The sequence below is a fragment of the Myodes glareolus genome, chromosome X (assembly GCF_982192425.1).
Source record: "Myodes glareolus chromosome X, mMyoGla1.1, whole genome shotgun sequence".
NCBI lineage: Eukaryota > Metazoa > Chordata > Mammalia > Rodentia > Cricetidae > Myodes > Myodes glareolus.
This window is the reverse complement of record NC_142053.1, coordinates 78,354,534-78,377,912: the sequence shown is the minus strand read 5'-3', so window position 1 is coordinate 78,377,912 and position 23,379 is coordinate 78,354,534. Positions and strand designations below refer to the sequence as shown.

At 42.7% G+C, this 23,379-nt stretch overlaps 1 long non-coding RNA gene across 1 annotated transcript; it reads right to left on the bottom strand.

Moving 5' to 3' along the window:
• Nucleotides 1–5,245: 5,245 nt before the first annotated feature.
• On the bottom strand, nt 5,246–23,161 carry LOC146889157 (uncharacterized). Its single transcript, XR_015000438.2, has 2 exons — nt 8,253–23,161; nt 5,246–7,359 (listed from the first exon to the last, which is right to left on the bottom strand). It is a non-coding gene; the product is annotated as an uncharacterized LOC146889157 (long non-coding RNA).
• Nucleotides 23,162–23,379: the final 218 nt, after the last annotated feature.

Genomic DNA, 23,379 nt, shown 5'->3' with positions numbered 1-23,379 from the left:
GTCATACAAAAACAGAGTCCCAGTACAGTAGTTCTTCTAAAATGTATTACTCATCCTATTAAAAAACATTACTAGATCTTGTATTATAAAAATACCCTAACATTTTCACTAAAAATTGTGGTCACATTAGCACCAGCCACCAACAAGTGGTACAAGCTCTAACTGCCATCATCAATTACCAACAACCTTATATTAATGCTTAACTGATCAATATGGGAGTCTATGCTGTTATTAATAAATGTTTCTCTAGTCAACAATTCAATAATACTACAGATTGGATTTTAGAACATTATTCTCCAGTCTAACCTACCTAAATCTCTTCAAAGTGATAGCTGTCATTCTTCTAGTTCTATTATAGATTGCTCACCTTGTAGCTAAGTCCCTGGGACTTAGTTATTATCCTTCTTCTGCTTAAAGACTTAAGTCCTCTTGGACAGGCAAACGTGTTAATCAGACCCTACGGTCATCATCCATTAGAAAACTTTGCCAGGAAACTCATCTTACCTGAAGGAAAGTCTTACAAATAACCCTAGTTAGAATTCATGTAAACACTCATTGAGCTCCTAGCCCTAGAACTTTGGAAGCAGCTTCAAGATACTCTTTTCTATATTCAGGTCTGTTTATAATTACAAAGTTTTTTTTAAATTTACTGTTTACTTTTAAAATTTTTTATTTTTTATTTCATGTGTATTGTTATTTTGCTTGCAGTTATGGCTATCTGAGTATTGGATCCTCTGGAACTGGAGTTAGAGTTGTGAGCTGCCATGTGGGTGCTGAAAATTGAACCTAGATCCTTAGAATAGCAGCTACTGCTCCTAACCACTGAGCCATCTCTCTGGCTCCCAAAGTTTATTGTTTAATTTTTTTATTTTACATAATTACCCCAGTTCTCCCCTCCCCTTCTCCCACCCACCCTTTTCTGATCCCATCTACCCCTCAGAGGGAGTAAGGCTTCCTTTGGGGGGTTGTCAAAAAAGTCTGACATACCAAGTTGAGGCAGGACCAAGCCCCTCCCCCATATCAAGACTAAGCAAGGTATCCCACCATAGGCAATGGGCTCCAAAAAGCCAGTTCATGTACATGGGATAAGTCAGGGGACCTAGTTCAGTCCCATGCAGGTTCCCTAGCTATCAGGCCAGTCTGTGAGCTCCCACTAGTTTGGGTCAGCTCTCTCTGTGGTTTTCCCCATCATGATTTTGATCCCCCTTGCTCATATTATGCCTTCTCTCTCTTCAACTGAACTCCAGGAGCTCAGCTTAGTGTGTGGCTGTGGGTCACTGCATCTGTTTCCATCAGTTACTAAATGTAGGTTCTATGATGACAGCTAGGTTAGTCCCTAATCTGATTATAGGGGAAGGCCTATTCAGAAACCCTCTCCACTATGGCGAGGAGTCTTAGTTGGGGTCATTCTTGTGGATTCCTGGGAATTTCCCTAGCATCAGTTTTCTCCCTAACCCCAATAACGGCTCCCCCATCAAGATATCTCTTTCATTGCTCTCCCCCTCTCCCAACTCAGCCTTCTTAATCCCTCATGTTCCCATCCCCTTCCTTCTAACCCCCATTTCAGTATACCCAGGAGATCTTAATTATTTCTCCTTCCTGGGACCCTCCATGTGTGTCACTCTTGGGGTCCTTTTTATCTAACTTCTCTGGGGTTATGGATTGTAGCCTGTTTATCTTTGCTTTACATCTAATATCCACATATGAGTGAATACATACCATGTTTATCTTTCTGGATCTAGGTTACCTCACTCAGGATGGTGTTTTCTAGTTCCATCCATTTGCCTGCAAATGTATGGTGCTTACACAACTGGATGTTGACATGTAGAAGAATGCAATTAGATACATATCTTTCCCCAGGCACAAAACTCAAGTCCAAATGGATCAAATATCTCAACATCAATCTTGGGCATATACTCAAAGGATGCACAACCGTACCACAAGGACATTTGCTCAGCTATGTTCATAGCCACTTTATTTGTAATAGCCAGGACCTGGAAACAAGCTAGATGCTCCTTACCAAAGAATGGATAAAGAAAATGTGGTACATTTTCACAATGGAATATTAGTGGTAAAAAAGTTTGTTTTTTAAGTGAGAAACATGAGACTTGAGTAAAACTTTTGACCCTGGGAGGACACATGCATCCTAAAGTACCTATAACATAATAGGCAATAATCTAAACCTAGGTTCTAGAACTCTAAAACTTTTAAAGTTATTATTTAGCAGGAGCCTTTATGATATAAAAATAAAGGAATGGTTTGTGAAGCAATTTCCTCCAAGGTAAAATATTCAATCTTGGAGAGAAGTTCATTAAGAGAGAGGATGTAAGCCAGGCGGTGTGGCACACACCTTTAATCCCAGCACTCAGGAGGCAGAGACAGGAAGATCTCTGTGAGTTTGAGGCCAGCCTGGTCTACAAAAGTGAGTTCCAGGACAGGCTCCAAAGCTACAGAGAAACTCTGTTTTGAAAAAACAAAACAAAACAAAAAAAGTGAAGATGTTCCAAAGGGACATGAAGCATTCTATCCTACAGGGAAGCTGGTTAAAAAAACAAATAAGTAAACAGTTCAAAATTTTTGGAACGTTCCTGAATCTGAACAGATGCACTAGGTCCCCACCTCCCCAAGCATATATGAGCAGCAAGGACTGCTGGAATGCTCAGACCAGATGAGCTTCCTGGAAGTGACACTCTATAAACTATGGAGCTGCCTTCAAGTTGTGCAGTGTATTTCAGATTCCCAGCTTTAGTGAGCTATCATCCATGGGCGGGCTTTTGGTGATACAGCAGCCTTCATGTCACCTCTTTGCTGTAAGTAACTGATAAAATTCATTAGTTCACCCCGTTGAACTTTGGAGGTATCCTTAGTTTGATCTGTTGTTGGTTCCCTGTGTGGCATAAGTGGGTATTTCAATTTTCTCCAGGAAAAGTGTCATACAACAACATACCAATGATCCCTCCTGTAAGAATTAATGCAAATAAGCCTGTCAATCACTTGGAAAAGATAAAGCCCCTTAGGATAAGCTGTTTGTTCTAGGTACATAGAAATAGTATAAAGCCATTGTGCACTTTCACCTGCTGAGACTCCACTCCCCTCTGCAATGTCACCTTTGGTCATCCTTACCTCTTGATACTGGACTCTGCTCTACAATGGCCCCTTTGGCAACTGTCTACTTTCACCCTTTTGAGAATGCCCTCTGCTCTTCAATGATTTCTTTAGCCATCTGCTCTGATCCTTTGAGAGGCATTTCTACATTATAATGAACTGCCCATCTTCTACACTGTACTCTGTGAATCTCATCTGAATTCTTTCAACAGCGATCACAAGGACCAAGGAGCTAAGGGGCATCCAGAGAGAGATACTGCTGACATTGTTGAGATCTGGTTTTGCAGTTTAAGTGAACATAATTTGTAGGATTTTGATTTTTTAAATCTATTTCACCTTTGTGTTTAAAGTGAGTTTCTTATTTTTTCCCACCAAAATGGAAACCATGTGAAGTGATACATATGTTAATTACCTTGGTTACATTATTCCACCATGTGTATGTGTATCAAAACATTGCATTAAGGTCTGGCTATGGTTCAGTGACAGACAAATCACTTAGCATTGATGAGGCCCTGGGTTCCATCCTTAGTAGTATAAAAGAAATTGAATACTACACTAAATATACACAGCTTTTATTTGTCAATTATATCTCAATACATGTGTTATGATATCTGTTTTCTTTTCTTATAATTTATTTTATTTTTTTAAAAAGAAAACAAGTTACCTTTTTTTCATTTTACTTACCAATCCCAGCTCCCACTCCCTCTCCTCCTCCCATTCCCTCCACCTCACGCCCACTCCACCCCCAGCCACTCCTCAGAGAGGGTAAGGCACATTGCTTTGGGGAAGGTCCAAGGCTCTCCCTAATATATCTAGGCCAAACAAGGTATCCATTTGAAAAGAATGAATTCCCAAAAAGCCAGTCCAAGCAGTAGGGATAAATCCTGGTGCCACTGCCAGTGGTCCAACAGTCTGCCCCAGCCATATAACTGTCACCCACATTCAGAGGGTCTAGTTAAGTGCTATGTTGGTTCCTTCTGTGTCTGGCTGGAGTTGGTGAGCTTTCATTAGCTCAGGTAAACTGCTTCAGCGGATGTCCCCATTATGGTCTTGACCTCTTTGCTCATATTCTCACTCTTCTCACTTTTCAACTAGACTTTGGGAGCTCAGCCCATAGCCCCACTATGGGCTCTGCCTTTGTTTCCATCAGTTGCTGGATGAAGGTTCAATGGTGACATTTAACATATTCATCAATCTGACTACAGGGCAAGGCCAGATCCTAGAGAAGCTAAGTAACAAGATGAACCCTAAGAAAAACATACGTAAATCCACCTGGAAAGGGGAAATAGATAAGATTGCCTGACAAAATTGGGAGCATGGGAGTGGAGGGAGAAGAGAAAGCAGAAAAGGAAGAGGAAGGGAGAAGGGAAGGGGGAGGAGGAGAACTTGAGGGAATGGGATAGATGAGATGGAGGAAGGACAGAGATGAGAGCAAGGAAAGAGATATTTTGATTGAGGGAGTCATTATGGGCCTAGCAAGAAAGCTGGCTCTAGAGAATTTCCCAGGAATCCACAAGGATTATCCCAGTTAAGCCACTAAGCAATAGAGGAGAGGGTATAGCTGTTTTCTCCAAGTACAACAATGATTATCACCACCATAAAGCCTAGATTGTTGTGACGACCTATAGAATACTTTAACTCCACAGTCATAGTAATAAAATAAGCAAAATAACATATTAATAGCTAGGTTAATAATAATTATAATTGGATTGTTAACATTAATTCTTAGAAGTAGGTAACTACACCATAACCCACTATTCCATACCTCTTGCCTGTATGTGGTCTTGGGAAGTTCTAGAGAATATAGGAAGGGGAGGATGACTAAAGGCAAAACTCCAGTTATGAAGCATCTGTGAGTGGTCAGACATGCTAGAGTGAATTGTTCAGTGAAATCAGCTACCCAAATCACCCATGCAGTGGTGACTCATGTTGGGATTGGACTTTGTTGATGATGCAGCTGCCTCATGTTCCTGTAAGTTCCTGTAAGCTGCCTATGTTCCTGTAAGTAACTAAAATAAATCCATTGATGCACCAACCTGAACTTAGGTGGTCAGGTTTTTAGTTTATAAGTGATACTCTATGTGGAATGAATAGTCATTTCTTTATCCCCACCCCCACCCCAGGAAAAGTCACACAACAATGTAGTTTGATGTTTAATCCATTTTTTCCAATCACTTCATTTTTAGGGTCAGTGACAAATTTAACGTATGTATAAAACATCTTTAATGCTTTAAAATGCATAACAGTAATGTTAATAGTATTCACATTATGGGAACATGGAATTTCTTAGATAAGTTTAATGTAAGTAAGTTCAATGGTGTTCTCTCCACTTCTTTTTATGAGAATGTTTAAGAAGTGCTGATGCTAGACTTCCTTAAAGATTTGTTAGAATTCAATAGTGAATCCATTCAGCCCTTTCTTTCCTTTCCTTTCATTTTCTCCTTTTTCTTTTCTTTCTCTCTTTTTTTCCTTTTCTTTCTTTTTCTTTTTCTTTTTCTTGTGGTTTTTCAAGACAGGTTTTCTCTGTAGCTTTTGGAGCCTGTCCTGAAGCTTGCTGTGTAGACCAGGGACTGGCCTTGAACTCATAGAGATCTTCCTGTCTCTGCCTTTCAAGTGCTGGGATTGAAGACATCCACCAGTACCACCCAGCATTCCCTGACTTTTCTATGTGGAAAGACTACAAAATCATTGCTTATTTTGCATTTCTTGAAGTTGTTCGTATCTCCTTGAATTCATGTTGGCAGGTCACATGTGTTCAGGAATATATCCATTTCTTTTCAGTTTCGAACATTTTGGTTTTTTTTAAACAGTTCTAGGAAGCAAATTTAGGGTTTTGAACATGCCAAACAAGGAGTCTACCATAGAACTACATCTCCAGTCCCAGTTTCTAGATTTTTTTAGAATGTATGGTATTAATGTGTCCCCTAAAGTCTCTCTGGATTTTATTAGAGTCTACTGTTAATTCAAAAATGTATTGCTCAGTACAAAGTATTTTTGTAACTTTTTTTATTATGCCATTATCAGATAAAGTAAGTAATTCGATCTTTGCTTTGTTTTCTATAATGTGAATAGTTTTAGAAAAACCCCCATGTGCTGCTGAGATTAATGCGTAGTCCCTATTAGTTGTATGGAATATTTTGTAAGTATCTGTTAAATGCGACTGCTCTATGATGTTATTTACGCACGCCATTTCTTTGTAGATTTTTAGTTTGAAATATGTGTCTAAAGATGAGCGTAATGAAATCTCTCACTGACTGGATCTATTATTTGGTGCACAAATATTAATAACACTCTAATATTTTTTACAAATTGTTCCCTCTATTAATGTGTAGTGATCTTTAGGTTGTCAAACCACATTTCTACTACTCACAGCCTGTTCTATATAAGGAATTTTTACCCATCCAGTTGAGTTTACACAGCCCAGGCCTTCTCTCATGCACTTTCATGGTGCCACCTGTGAGAACACATGTCTGACAGCTACAGCTGAGGTTAGTTAGTGGGTGTAGCACCATAACTGATTTCTGCTGGACCTGGCTCCTTCATTGTAGAGAAGTTTAGACTTTGCCTTTTTAGTTTTTTTAGTCTTTCTTGTACATAAATAGGATTTATTATGTTTTTATCATAACATTTTTTATCTACTGACTCAGATATAGCATTTAATCCACTATCTTACTTGTAAATTCTAATCCACCAATCTTACATGACTTAACAAAAAAGATATACAATGCACCATCAGTGTACTACAAATAACAATATCAGTCTAAAATGGCACAAATATTGTCTCATCATGCACATACATATAAGTATCTCACCCATTCCAAAAGTTCACTCAAGAATGTGTGTTATTAAGAATGAGTATTTCGATGGTTTAAATAATAAAATACCATTAATATAAAATATTAATGGCATTATCAATTAACATTTAATAATACAATCCTTTTCCTCAGCAAGCTCACTAGAAAGTTTATGATTTTTTTTTCTGGAGTTTGGTTGATTTTGATTTGAGATAAGATTTATACTGTGTTGTTCAGGATGGTCAACTTGTTTCTTTGACTCAAGTCTCCCAAGTAGCATGGATTACAACCACAACCAAACTAGCATTTATGGAAATATGAAGAGGTGATTTTTGATGTCCAGATGGTCGTGGAACTTCAGCTTGTTGCCAGATCCTAGGCAGGTTTTCCCAGTGTGGTGGCATGTTGAATGGCTGTTCCTTTTGACAGAGCTAATGGGTGGCATTTCGGTTAAAATCACCTGTTAGAAGCAAAACAAGTGTTATGAGATGGCACTCATAAGCCAAGAATAATTATTTCACTCCAATTGAGAAAATATCTTCCCACATTCTATAGAATAAGCAGGATCACTTCTCTAAACACCTCCTTCAGTCGTCAAGTTTCTAGAAATACCAGCTTTTCAGAGGCACACTTTACGTATGAGTTTTACTAGTTCTTTGAGACTTTGATCACATTTATCCCTCCTCCCCTAACTATTCCCACACCTACCCACACATTTATCCCTCCCCAACTTTTCCCACACCTACCCATACATTTATCCCTCCCCAAGTATTCCCACACCTACCCACACATTTATTACTCCCCCAACTCTTCCCATATTACCCACATATTTATCACCTCCCAGAACTATTCCCACACCTTTTCTCTCCACCTGACTTTGTGTCTTTTAAAAAGCCCCTCAAGACCAGTTTACGCTACTCTAGTAGTTTCAGATAGGAGGTCTTCCAATGGAACATGGTCAACTTACCAGGGGCTCCACTCCTTAAAGAAAACTGTCCCTTCGTCGCCCAGAAGCAAATAATTGCCAATAGTTCCAAGTAATAGAGATTAATACCCACATGTTTTGGACTGCATAGTATTTGTAGTACTTATAAAGATGCCAGTCCATAGGCTCTCCCAGTTTTCTTCCCTGTGAGCTAGAGCTAGACATTGAAAGTATTGTAGTGGGTTTACGAGAAGCTAATGGAGCAGGTGGATTGGTTCTAGCTCTCTTTGATCTGTCAGTAAGTGTGTATTTCCACATTTAGGTGAGTATTATCCATGCTTTGTGCAGTATATCCATGCTTTTTTGGTAGGCATTTTAGGCAAAGAGACAGGCCAGACAGTTTGGTAGAAGTCACGAAAGCTACTTACCTGTAATTACGGTGTGGAGGTCTACATAAGGAATACCAAACATCAAGCCTGAAGGAAATCCAGGTACAAATGTCGCAAGGTGTTTCTCAGAGTATGAGAAGACATGATGTTGAGCCAAACGGAGTTCAGAGACCCGGGGATATTTTAAAGAAAAAAGAGCAAGTATGAGTAAAAGTAATACATATTAGTCATTTTTAGACAGGTTCTTATCATGCAGCCCAGGCTGGGCTGTAGTCCTATTGCTTTGGTCTTTATATTGCTAAGATGACAGGAGTATATGACCAAGCGAAACACCCATAGTACTCACATGAGAAGAGTATTTCAGCTACAGGTGACTTTTTACAAGCCTCAGTTTTCTTAGTAGGTTTGGTCTGATGAGGGGGCTGGGTTGAGACAGACAGACATCCCCAGAACCTTTATCCTAGGCAGTCATTGGCTTTGGCCCCAGAAAGACTCACTGTAGTCTAATGAATTCCTGCTATTTTAAGGGGGGGGGGGTTCGATAATTGCTTCTGAGATCTATTCACCTTTTAGAGAATAGTTCCTGAATTGGCCATTGTCTTACCATAATTACAATATGTTCTCCGTGCTACAGTTGCAGTCCTCTTCTCGGCTTGAATACAGTCAGGATACAGAGTAAAAAGCCAAAACATAGAGCATGAAAAAGGGACACATAAATAGGCCCAGGTAGAAATGCAAAATCCTACGGAAGAGAACAAACTGGGCTCATCTACTTGGCTGTCCTTGCCTAGAACTTTGTACCAATTAGTGTATTCTTTATATGTGTCTCTACATTCTGTCAAGCCATGAGCGAACCTAGAAAAGTAGGAAGTAGCAGAATAGAATTGTACTTTCTCTACAAGGAAACTTTTACTGTACTGAAGTAGTGAGAACTATTCTAAAGGGATCCTGAAGTAGAAGATGTGTAGGAGAAGCAAGTATAGAAACTTTATGTATGACAGCATGAATACTATAATTAAAAAGACCGTATTGTATTTAGGTTTTTATGAAATAAGTGGTTTTTATCTGATTTCATCACAAAAAAACCAGGTATGCAAAACAATATATCTATTAATTCATCTTGCTGTAGAGATTTATTTGTTATGTGGATGTAGTAAAGCTCAGATACACGTATCAAAGAGCTGCTAGCTAGCACTGTAGTAGGATACTGCGTTCAAGACCATCCTGACTGATGACAGTCAATACAGCTCAATACAAACACACAAAGAACTGCTATGGTCATATAAGATACACAACCAGAAAAATCTTCAGTGATCAGAGCATAAATGGCCTGAGAGGGAAGAGGAAACTTCCTGTGTTCACTAAAACAGACACACTGACAGCAAATTTAACAGGAAAAATCCTCGATTTAAAATCATTGTTTACTTGACAAAGTAGCTATGGATACAGAAACTGAGGAAACCAAAACTAGAATGTGACAAAAATAGATATGTTTGGACAGGAATGGAGTAAGAAGGTTTCCTAAATCTTAAACAGCAAGGACTGTTCTGTGGGAAGTCTACTTTTATGATCAAAGCTGCCATGATTTGAAAAGCCATGATAACAGGAAAATTAACAATTCTGTAACAAAGACAGCTGTAGTTTTGGGAACACAAAAAGGTATATGTTTTTTTAAGGAAGGAACTGTAACATATAGCATCTAAAGGCCAAGCTCATAACCAGAACAGAGAGACTTTTAAAGGCAGAGCAAGGAATGGTTTTTTTTTTTAACAGACTTGATTCACTTTTATTTTTCTTGTATAAAAACCCTTATGTGGTGGCCACAGCTGGAGCCTGGGTCTTCTGAACAGAGACTCTGGTGGGAATGGCTTTTTACATTATTAAAGTAGATGCACACGAGAAAATCATGAAGGTGAAGAACTTGTTTCTTGGCCAGAGATGGAAACTTTTTTCTGACCAACTTTGTTGAACCTATGGAAGAGGAGAAGCAGGAAAATTTCCTTAAGCGGGGTGGATATAAACTGGGAAGATATGGTAATGGAAAAGTTCTTGCATTACCAGTCAACTTTAGCTCATGATGAAACAGATTTGGAAGGCATTTCACAGCTACAACCGTGCACTGAATGAAACAACATAGAAGTTGAGCATCACTTTCTTGTCAACAGTATCTCAACAGTATCTATATCTAGGGAAAGACATAGTGATAGATGACTTATTCCAGTACTAAAGCAGCAACAGGGAGGATGTGACTGCAGAGAATGCACTTGATTGCCAGAGTAGTTGTGAGTTAGAAACATATAGGCGTGGAAAATTATAATATGATTTTTAAAACCCTTATGAGTTAACAAGCCATGCTCTTTTTGCAACCAAAATCTTTAATGATTATACAAGACTGAGGACTGGATTCTATCTCTTATGAGTAATAAATTTTGAGTAATAAATTGATATTAAAAATGCACCAAAGAGCTGTGGTTACTAAAGACATGAGATAGGAGGCTTATTTCCCAATAATACTATTTATGGTAGAAAATATAACATGCAGAATATATTTCATGGTGCAGATAGGAAAATGGTAGCTGCTTTTCATCACCAAATAGTTATTGCTGTGGTAAGGGAACATTCAAGAAAAAATTATGGCATTGAAAGATGTGGATATTGAAAATTTCCATAGGTATCAGAGAAATATATCTGGGAAAGACAAGAATATGGAGTAGATAGTATTATTTGAAGTCAGCTATAACTTGAGAAGACATAAATATTGAAGACTGTTGTGCAGCCAAAATGAATACAGCCAAGGAACACATATAAATACAATAATTCCTTCCTGACTAAAATAAATAATGACGGTGAAGATACAGAAATGGTAAACTTCCTTTGGAACCTACATGACGTGACCTCTTTGGAAGTGGCTGAGTTTAGAGATTTACTTCCTGGCCAGAGCATAGGCAACCAGATAAAAGCTGGCTAGGGAACACTTTTTAATGATCAAAGCAGAAAGAGCTGGAATAGTAAAATGCAGAGACTATCTTTCATGATTAATACAGCTCTTAATGTGGAAAACATCACATGGAAAGCTTTTTCTTTAAAAATAGCGTAAAAAAGAGATGAAGGGGTCATGGAGATCAGACCAGCAATGCCTATGAAAAACATGGCATAGGAACCATTAAACACCAAACAGGTAATCATTATGTCCAAGGAAACTTTGTGATAGCAAAGACACACAGCTGAAATGTGTCTTTCATTGTTAGACCAGACAATGCAGGGAAGAACATGGACATGAAAGATATCCTTCGGTCAAGAATTTATAGTTAAAAAACATACAAAGCTGGAACAACTAGAAAATCCTATTCCTACACAGGAGTGTTAAGACAGAAAACCTGGGAACTGTCTGGCAGATACTGGAAAAATAACTTCACAGGAACCAAGCAAATGCTAACCAACAAAAATGACCTGGTGATGGACCCCAAATAATCAGCTACCACAATTAGCTATATACACTAACCTCAGCATGGGCCATGTGTCTGGCTTCTGCCTAACCTGGAGAGTGACTCAGATGTTCACCCACCTATTTGGCCTAAAAGTCCCAGGTCTACTCTCGTTCTCACAGCTTGTCAACCAGATGAGCCAGGTATGTGCTCCTGAACCCAGCATGACCCTGCCCTTCATATTCCCAGGCATAGATAACATAGCAATCAGCACACTACCACAGCAGACTGAGAGACTCCTACAAAACTGCCCAATCTCTACATGCCTATGATTAGCTGGTATCTTGCACTCCACACACTAGACAATCAGTGAGACTGATCCAGCATCTTGCTCTCCAACAAGATGATCCTACTTCTGGTCTGGGTAAGGATACTTATGCAACATCACATCCTGGTGACTAAAAACCACCAAAACATGGCTGTCTATAAATTTGCAGAGAAAGCTGAGATCATGCAGCTACAAACCAACCTACCTTTACTGGGTGTAGCATGAATGCATCAAATCTAAATATCCACACATTCTTTGGCATAACTAGCAAAATAATGCATTACAATAGGCCAATGTTCTTAGTTCCCCTGATGTAAAATCCCCATGAAATTCTACAATCTCAGAAATAGCTGGGGGGGGGGGTCCACAGATTATGATCAAACCAGCATAGTGAGAAACAAAAACATAACTTCGGAGGATATTTTCAATATTATTAGGGCTAGCTGGAGTCATGCTTGAGGTGCCCCAGCCCAGATAGGTTAGATCCTCAACCCTTTATGCAATCGAACATTCCCAGGCCTAGATGGGTGCCCATATCCTGTATTCCATTCTAGCAACATGAAGAAACTGGGATTGTCTTTTCAGGCCATGTTCCCATTCTCCCAGCTGTAGGCAGATCTGCAAAACTTGTAAACTAGACCAGCAAGGGGAGCGCTCTAGTCCCAAACATGCCTGCCTAACTTCACAATGCATGGTTTCACTGAGAATATGTGTGTGTGACCCAGTGTAATCAGCGAGAAGACAGACATTTGGAGTCCAGGGCTACAGTCCAGGGCCTGGAGAAGTCCCACGACATGTGCGTCAGACCAACCAGCATTGGGGCCTCATTCTTCTCACGCTCATGCAGTCCACCATTCCCAGAGTTAGATGGGACCCCCAAACCATTTCCCAAATGAAGAATATAGAGTGACACAGATACTGTAGCCCTATTCATCACTCCCTGCCCCAGCTGGTATTACAGTTTTGTGAACCTGACCAGTTAGTACGGGGTCTCTGTCTCCAATTTCCCCAAATTTTAATCATTCAGAAACAGCTGGGATCCTATTGCTCACACAAAGACCATTCTTAGAGATGGTCTGTAACTTCCCACTCACTGATATCAGGCACATTCTCTGGGGATATTTGTCTAGAGTCCAGGAGACTGTGCAACACCAAAGGCTCATGAGTGACCAAGATAATTATCCACCACAATCATCCCTACACACCAGGACAGAGACCTTACTGTGGGCATAAGCCTTACACCTTCTAATAGAAGAGAGCACTCTATGTTTGGTCACCTTCTTTAAAACCATAAGACAGGGGGATTCAATCCTCCTCATGCTGCAACCCCTTAATACAATTCGGCATGTTGTGATAAAAAAACAAACATACAGTTGTCATCAATGTGACATTATAATTGTAATTGTGCAAGTTTTCAGAATGACATGTAAATATTGGTGGGTTTTTTTTTAATTGATGGTCTTTGTGGGGTTGCTAGCTATAGCTTGAGAATCACTGCCATAAGATAAGGTCTCTAATGGTTTCACAGCGTGGAGCCAGGTGAGTGTCTCAGACACCATGATATCTAACCTTCTTATCCACAGAGCACTGACTGATGTAGTCCGCACCCCAACACAGGTAACAGAGAAACCACTAATACCACAAACCTGCAATTTCCACACTCCATGTAGTCTGCATGCCAGGTGCTCCTGGATTCTGGTCCAACCCCTTCTGTTCTTAGAGTGTGCCTATACTTAAGATCTATGTGGCATCAAAATGCCCAAGGAAAACCCCAAGGTGGTGGCTGCCTAACATGCTGCAGTCACTCTATCCTATCAGGAATCCCAAACATTGCAGGACTCAAACAGACAGCACAAGAGCTCAGCCTTTGAGTGTTCAGAACTTCATCACCACACAGATCAATGCTCTGAAACCTAGCTAGACTAGACTCCAGTATACAAGCCTAGACTCAGGTCCTCAATTCCTCCTAAATTCCAGAGGCCCAGGACTCACTGGTCTCCCACAGCTGATGGGCCACTCCAGGAGGGTGAGGAATGCAGAACTCCATTGCAGAGCAAGTTCCCGTTCTCCCAGTCTACATAGATAAGCAGAACTTGAGCACTAGACCAGCAGGGGAGAGCTCTAGTCACAAACATGGCTTCCCCTGAACACAACACAAAGCAGAACTGAGGACCCAGGTTCTGTAGGCCAGTCCAGTATGATGAGACCAGGACATATGATTGCAGGCCACCAGCACAGGGCAGGGCCTTTCCTTGGTCTCCCAACATGTGCATCAGCCAAGCCAGCTTTAAACCTGGTTCCTCTCATGCTCATGCATTCTACCCAATTGCAGACTAAGTTGGGACCCACAACTCTTCCCCCATCTCAAATTAGATGCAGACACATTATCATCCTCCATTTCCCCATCCATCACTCACTGCCCCAGCTGGTAATGCACAATTTTTGAGTTAGTGCATTTTTGACCCCACATTTCCCAAATTTTAATCATTAGAATCAGTTTAAATCTTTTTGTTCACACTCAGACGAGTCTCGGAGATTGTCTATAGCTTTGCCCTGACCCATGTAATCCACAAACTTTAGGGATGCTTGTCTATGGTCCAGAAGCCTGTGCAACACCAAAGCCTCCTGTGTGAACCAGATAACCCTCTGCCATTGACCTCACTCTCCCAAGACAGAAACCTTGCTGTGGGCATAGACCTTACACTTTCCTTTCAAGGAGAGTGGTCAAGGCCCTAACCTACCGACTATATGAAGACCATATAGTTTCAACACTCCTCATGCTGCGACCCGTTAGCAAAGGTTCTCATGTTCCAGTGAACACCAACAGTAAAATTATTTCCATTGGAAAGTCCTAACTTCAGTTTTGCTGGTGTTAAGAATCGTCATGTAAATATGGTTCTTCAGATAGTCGTTGGGAGGGTCACTTCCCACAGGTTGAGAACAGCTGCCCTAAGAAAAGGTCTCTACAGGATTTCTCAGCACCAAGCCAGGTGAGGTTCCAGATCCCATGATTTCTCAGCCAATCTCTTTGACACCGAGTTGATGTAGTCTTGACACCAACACAGTCTAGGGAGGAATCAATAATCCCGCGAATTCCCCACTACCTTAAACTCCTAGGTCAAGCTGGAATAAGTAGTCTGTATGGCTTCATCTCGTGGATTCTCACCCACGGTCTGGCCTTCTTGGAATGGGCCCATACCCCACATGTATGTGGCATCAAAGGATTGTGCAAAGTCCTGTCCGAATGACAGTTGAACAGGCCACAGTCACTCTACTATATGGGGATTTTTAGAAAATGCTTGTATCATACAGATTGCATTCCAGCTCAGCCATAAAGTCTTCTACACACCTTTAGGTCTAGCTGGGGATGTCCTCTAGGCATTAAAGCCATAGGCAGTGAGGGCCACATGTACATAGCTTCTCACAGTGCCATGGGCCCAGGTCACACAGATCACCCATATCCTGTGATCCATTCCAGCAAAGTGAGGATCCCAGAATTGCCTTCACAGTCCATGTTCCCATTCTCCCAGTCTACATGGCTATGCACACCATGTGCACTAGACCAGCAGGGGAATGCTCCAGTCACAAACATGGCTTCCCCTGAACACAACACAAAGCAGAGCTGAGGACCCAGGTTCTGTAGGCCAGTCCAGTATGATGAGACCAGGACATATGATTGCAGGCCACCAGCACAGGGCAGGGCCTTTCCTTGGTCTCCCAACATGTGCATCAGCCAAGCCAGCCATAAACCTGGTTCCTCTCATGCTCATGCATGTTCCCCACAACAGGCTGTGTGGGGTCCCACAACTCCTCCCACATCCTAAAACAGGCACACACACATTTTCATCCTCCATTTTCCTGTTCATCACTAGGTGGCCCAGCTGGTGTTGCACAGTTATTTGAACCTGACCACTGAGTTGGGGCATTTATGGTGCCACTGTCACCAAATTTGACCATTTAGAATCAGCTGGGATCTTTGGATCCCAGTAAAATCATTCTCAGAGATTGAAGCTTTGCCCTCACCCATGGAATCCACATTCTCTAGGGATGCCCGTATCTGGTCCAGAAGGCTGTGCAACATCAACGCCTCCTGAATGACCAAGATATTCAACTACCACCATTGTCCCCAATCTCCAATGACAGAGACCTTGATGAGGGCATTGGCCTTACACATTCCATTCATGGAGAGCATTTCAGCCTGTAAACCACCTACTTCATGAGGAACAAAGACAGTGGGTTTCAACCCTCCTCATGCTGCGACCCTTTAGCAAAGTTCCTCATGTTCTGGTGACCACCAGCCTTAAAATTACTTTCATTGACACGTCCTAAATGCAGTGTTTGCCAGTGTTCTGAATCGTTACATAAATATCATTGCTTCAGATGGTCTTTGTGAACCTCGCTTTCCACAGGTTGAAAACACTGCCCTAAGAAATGGTCTCCATATGATATCACTGCACCGAGCCAGGCGAGTGTCCAGATCCCATGATTTCTCATTCAGTCTCTTTGACATCAAGCTGATGTAGTCTGCACACCAACACACTCTAGAGATGGAACAATAACTGCATGACTCTCCCACTACCTTAAACCCTTAGGTCAAGCTGGAATATTGTAGTCTGTATGGCTGCATCTTGTGGATTTCTAACCCAAGGTCTGGCCTTCATAGGATGTGACCATATCACACAAGTATGTGTCATAAAGGGACTGTGCAAAATCCTGTCCAGATGACTTTCAAACCTCCCACAGTCATCCTACTATATGAGGAATTCTAGAAAGTGCTGCTATCATACAGACTGCATCTAAGCTCAGCCATGGAGTCTTCTAGTAAAGGATCCTTCCACCCTGGCTCACACCCTTAGGACTAGCTGAAACTGTCCTCTAGGTATTCAGGCAATGAGCAGTGATTGCCACATGTTCACAGCTACTCACAGTGCCATAGGCCCAGGTCATAGTGATTGCCCATATCCTGTGATCCATTCCAGCAAAGTGAGAATGTCAGAACTGCCTTCACAGGTCACGTTCCCATTCTCCCAGTCTAGATGGCAATGCACAATTGTGCAATAGACCAGCAAGGGGACAACTCTAGTCACAAACATGGCTTGCCCTTACATAACACAAAGTAGAGCTGAGGACCCAGGTTCTGTAGGCCAGTCCAGTATGATGAGACCAGGACACATGATTGCAGGCCACCAGCAATAAGCAGAGCCTTTCCTTGGTCTCCCAACAAGTGCATCAGCCAAGCCAGCTTTAAACCTGGTTCCTCTCATGCTCATGCATTCTCCCCTCAACAAGCTGTGTAGGGACTCACAACTCCTCCCCAATCACAAAACCTGGACACATTTTCATCCTCCATGTACCCGTCCTTCACTAGGTGACCCAGCTGGTGTTGCACAATTTTTGAACCTTATCATTGAGTTGGGGCATTTTGGTCCCAACATTTCCCAAATTTGTATCATTTAAAATTGGCTGGGATCCTTTGGTTTCTAGTCAGACAGGCCTCAATCATTGTCTGAAGCTTTGATCTTACCCATGTCATCCACATCCTCTAGGGATGCCTGTGTATGGTCCAGAAGCCTGTGCAACACCAATGATTCCTTTGTGGCCCAGATAACCATCCCCCCAATGACCACACTCTCTCATGACAGAGACCTTGCTGTGGGCATAGGCCTTACACTTTCCATTCAAGGAGAGAGACCCAGATCCTAACCTATGTACAATTTGATGACCATAAGACAGTGAGTTTCAACCCTCCTCACACTGTGACCATTTAGCAAAATTTCTCCTGTTCTGGTGAACACAGAGAGTAAAATCATTTCTATTGGATCGTCCTAACTTCAGTTTTGCTGGTGCTATGAATTGTCATGTAAATAGCATTGATTCAGATTGTCTTTGGGAGGGTTGCTTCTCACAGGTTGAGTATAACTGCCCTAAGAAAAAGTCTCTATAGGATCTCACAGCACCGAGCCAGGTGAATGTACAGATCAGATGATTTTGCAATCAGTCACTTTGATACCGAGTTGATGTAGTCTGAACACCAACACAGTCTAGAGTGGTATCAATAATAGTGTGACTCCCAGACTACCTTAAACTTCTAGGCCAATCTGAAATATTGGAGTCTGCATGGATACATCTGGTGTATTCTCACCCATGCTCAGGCCGTCTTAGAATGTGACCACAACCCACATATATGTGGCACCAAAAGGACTGTGCAAAATGCTGTCTGGGTGACTGTCAAACATGGCACAGTCACCCTACTATATAGGAATTTATAGAAAGTGCTGCTGTCATACAGACAGCATGCCAGCTTAGCCATAGAGTCTTCTAGTAATGGATCTTCCCTCAATGGCTCACACTTTTAGGTGTAGCTGGGCTATCCTATATTCATTTTTGTCTACAAAAACGAATTTTGCTCATTTAAGCCATGTGCAGTGAGTGCCACATGTCCACAGCTTTGCACAGTGCCATAGGCCCACATCTCACAGATCACCTAAATCTTGTGATCCATTCCAGCAAAGTGAGGATCCCAAAACTGCCTTCACAGGCCGTGTTCCCATTCTCCCCGACTTGATGGCTATGCACACCTCATGCACTAGACCAGCAAGGGGAGAACTCTAGTCACAAACATGGCTTCCCCTGAACACAACACAAAGCAGAACTGAGGACCCAGGTTCTGTAGGCCATTCCAGTATGATGAGACCAGGACATATGACTGCAGGCCACCAGCACAGGGCAGGGCCTTTCCTTGGTCTCCCAACATGTGCATCAGCCAAGCCAGCTTTAAACCTGGTTCCTCTCATGCTCATGCATGTTCCCCTCAGCAGGCTGTGTGGGGTCCCACAACTCCTCCACAATCTCCAAACAGGCACAGACACATTTTCATCCTCCATTTCCTTGTCCATCACTAGGTGGCCCACTGGTGTTGCACAATTTTTTGAACCTGACCACTTAGTTGGGGCATTTTGGTTCTCACCCCCAAATTGTAATCATATGGAATTACCTGGGATGCTTTGATTCCTGTCAAACCATCCTCAGATGTTGTCTGAAGTTTTGCCCTCACCCATGGAATCCACATTCTCTAGGGATGCCCGTGTGTGGTCCAGAAGGCTATGCAACACCAATGCCTCTTGAGTGACCAAGATATTCAACCACCACCATTTTCCCCACTCTCTCAAGACAAAGACCTTGATGAGGGCATTGGCCTTACACTTTTCATTCATGGAAAGCGTTCCAGCCTGTAAACGCCCGACTTCATGACGAACCAAAGACAGTGGGTTTCAACCCTCCTCATGCTGTAACCCTTTAGCAAAGTTCCTCACGTTCTTGTGACCACCAGCCATAAAATTATTTCTACTGGGATGTCCTAAATACAATTTTTCTGGTGCTATGAATCTTTGCTTCAGATGATGTTTAGGAGGGTTGCTTCCCACTGGTTGAGGAAAACTGCCATAAAAAGGGCTCTGCAGGATTTCACAGCTCCGAGCCAGGTGAGAGTTCAGATCCCGTGATTTCTCAGTCATTCTCTTTGACACCAAGCTGATGTAGTCTGCACACTAATGCAGTCAACATAGGGACCAATAACCCCGTGACTCCCCGACTACCTTAAACTCCTAGGCCAAACGGGAATACTGGAGTCTGCACGCCAGAAATTCGTGGATTTTTGCCAATGTTCTGGCCTTCCTGGAATGTGATCATATCCCATATTTATATGACATCAAAATATGACTGTGAAATATCCTGTCAGGGTGACTAGTGAACGTTCCAACATCACACCATTATAGGGGGAATTCTAGGAAGTACTGGTGTCATACAGACTGCATCCCAGCTCAGCCATGGAGTCTTCTAGTATTGGATCCTCCCATACTGGCTCACATCCTGAGGACTAGCTGAGTCTGTACTCTAAACATTCAAGCCATGAACAGGGATTGCCACTTGCCCACAGCTTCTCACAGTGCCATGGGCCAAGGTCACACAGATCAACCATATCCTGTGATCCATCCCAGCATAGTGATGATCCCAGAACTGCCTTCACAGGCCACGTTCCCATTATCCCAGTCTAGATGGCTATGCACAATTGTGCATTAGACCTGGAAGGGGAGAGCTCCAGTCACAAACATGGCTTCCCCTGAACACAACACAAAGCAGAGCTGAGGACCCAGGTTCTGTAGGCCATTCCAGTATGATGAGACCAGGACACAAGTTTGCAGGCCACCAGCACATGACAGGGCCTTTCCTTGTGGTCTCCCAACATGTGCATCAGCCAAGCCAGCTTTAAACCTGGTTCCTCTTATGCTCATGCATTCTCCCCTCAGCAGGCTGTGTGGGGACTCACATTTCCTTCCCAATCCCAAAATCTGGACACATTTTATCCTTCACGTACCCGTCCTTCACTAGGTGGCCCAGCTGGTGTTGCACAGTTTTTGAATCTGACCATTGAGGTAGGGTATTTTGGTTCCCACCTTCCCCAAATTTGAATCATTTAAAATCAGCTGGGATCCTCTGGTTCCCAGTCAGACAAGGTTCAATCATTGTCTGAAACTTAGCCTTTACCCATGTCATCCACATCCTCTGGGGATGCTCGTCTATGATCCAGATGCCTGTGCAACACTAAAACTGCCTTTATGACCCAGATAAACATCCACCAGAATAGTCCTCATTCTCTCAGGCAAGAGATATTGCTGTGCGCACAGGCCTTACACTATTCATTCAAGGAGAGTGTCGGAGACCCTAGCCTATCTACTATTTGAAAACAATACCACAGTGGGTTTCAAACTTCCTCATGCTGCGAACATTTAGCAAAATTTTTCATGTTCTGGTGAACACAGACCATAAAATTGTTTTCATTGGGACATCCTAATTGAAGTTTTCCTGGTGTTATGAATCGCCAAATAAATTGTGTTGCTTCAGATGGTCTTTGGGAGGGTTGATTCTCACAAGCTGAGGATACCTTCCCCAAGAAAATGTCTCTATAGGATTTCATAGCACAGAGCCAGGTGAGGGACTTGATCCCATGATTTCTCAGTCAAACGATTTGACACTGAGCTGATGTAGTCTGCATACCAACACAGTCACAAGGGGGACCAATAATCCCATATCTCCCCTTAAACTCCTAGGCCAAGCTGGAATATCTGCATGGCTGCATTTTATGAATTCTTGCCCATGTTCTGGACATCTTAGAATGTGATCATAGCCCACATGTATGTAGCACAAAAAGGACTGTGCAAACCCTGTTTGTGCGAGTGTAAATAAGTCCACAGTCACACTATTTACTGTAGAGGGATTTCGAGGAAGTGCTTCTGCCATACAGACTGCATCCCAGCTCAACTGTAGTGTCTTCGAGTAATGGATCCTCCCACACTGACTCACAACTTTAGGTCTAGCTAGGGCTGTCCTCTAAACATTCAAGCCATGAGCAGTGAGGGCCACATGCCCACAGCTTCTCACATTGTCAAAGGACCAGATCTCACAGTACATCCTTGTCCTGTGATCCATTCCAGCAAAGTGAGGATCCCAGTACTGCCTTCACAGGCCATGTTCCCATTCTCCCAGTCTACATGGCTATGCACACCATGTGAACTAGACCAGCAAGGGGAGAGCTCCAGTCACAATCATGGCTTCCCCTGAACACAACACAAAGCAGACCTGAGGACCCAGGTTATGTAGGCCATTCCAGTATAATGAGACCAGGACATATGACTGCAGGCCACCAGCACAGGGCAGGGCCTTTCCTTGGTCTCCCAACATGTGCATCAGCCAAGCCAGCTTTAAACCTGGTTCCTCTCATCCTCATGTATTCTCCCCTCAGCAAACTGTGTAGGGATTGACAACTCCTCCCACATCCCAAAACCCAGATACATTTTCATCCTCCATGTACCCGTCCTTCACTAGGTGGCCCAGCTGGTGTTGCACAGTTTTTGAACCTTATCATTGAGTTGGGGCATTTTGGTCCCAACGTTTCCCAAATTTGTATCATTTAAAATCGGCTGGGATCTTTGGTTTCCAGTCAGACAAGCCTCAATCATTGTCTGAAGCTTTGATCTTACCCATGTCATCCACATCCTCTAGGGATGCCTGTGTATGGTCCAGAAGCCTGTGCAACACCAATGATTCCTTTGTGGCCCAGATAACCATCCCCCCATTGACCACACTCTCCCATGACAGAGACCTTGCTGTGGGCATAGGCCTTACACTTTCCATTCAAGGAGAGTGACCCAGATGCTAACCTATCAACTATGTGAAAACAATACAAAGTGGTTTTTAATTCTGTTCATGCTGCGACCATTAGGCAAAATATCTAGAGTACTGTAGAACACAGAGAGTAACATTATTTCCATTGGAACATCCTAACTGCAGTTTTGCTGGTGTTATGAATTGTCATATAAACTGCATTGCTTCAGAAGGTCTTTGGGAGGGTCACTTCCAACAGGTTGAGAACACCTTCCCTAAGAAAAGGTCTCTGTGGATTCCACAGCACCAAGCCAGGTGAGAGTCCACATCCCACGAATTATCAGTCGTTCTCTTTGATACCGAGCCGATGTAATCTGCACACCAACACAGTCTAGAGAGGGATCCATAACCCAGTGATTATTCCACTACCATAAACTCCCAGACCAAGCTGGAATACTGAAGTCTGTATGACTGCATCTCGTGGGTTATTACCCATGGTCTGGAATTCTTAGAATGTGTCCGTAACACACATGTATGTGGCATCAAAAGGACTGTGCAAAATCCTGTCTGGGTGACTGTCAAATATGCCACAGTTACCCTACTTACTGTAGAGGGATTTCTAGGAAGTGCTGCTGCCATACAGATTGAATCCCAGCTCAACCATAGAGTCTTCTAGTAATGGATCCTCCCACACTGGCTCACACACTTAGGTCTAGATGGGGCTGTCCTCTAGACATTCAAGCCATGAGCAGTGATTGCCACACGTCCACAGCTTCTCACAGTCCATAGGCCCAGGTCTCAGTGATTGCCCATATCTTGTGATCCATTCCAGCAAAGTGAGGATCCCAGAACTGCCTTTACAGTCCGTGTTCCCATTCTCCCAGTCTACATGGCTATGCACACCATGTGTACTAGACCAGCAAGGGGAGAGCTCCAGTCACAAACATGGCTTCCCCTGAACACAACACAAAGCAGAGCTGAGGACCCAGGTTCTGTAGGCCAGTTCAGTTTGATGAGACCAGGACATATGATTGCAGGCCACCAGCACAGGGCAGGGCCTTTCCTTGGTCTCCCAACATGTGCATCAGCCAAGCCAGCTGTAAACCTGGTTCCTCTCATGCTCATGCATTCTCCCCTCAGCAGGCTGTGTGGGGAACACAATTCCTCCCACATCCCCAAACAGGCACAGACACATTTTCATCCTCCATTTCCCTGTCCATCACTAGGTGGCCCACTGGTGTTGCACAGTTTT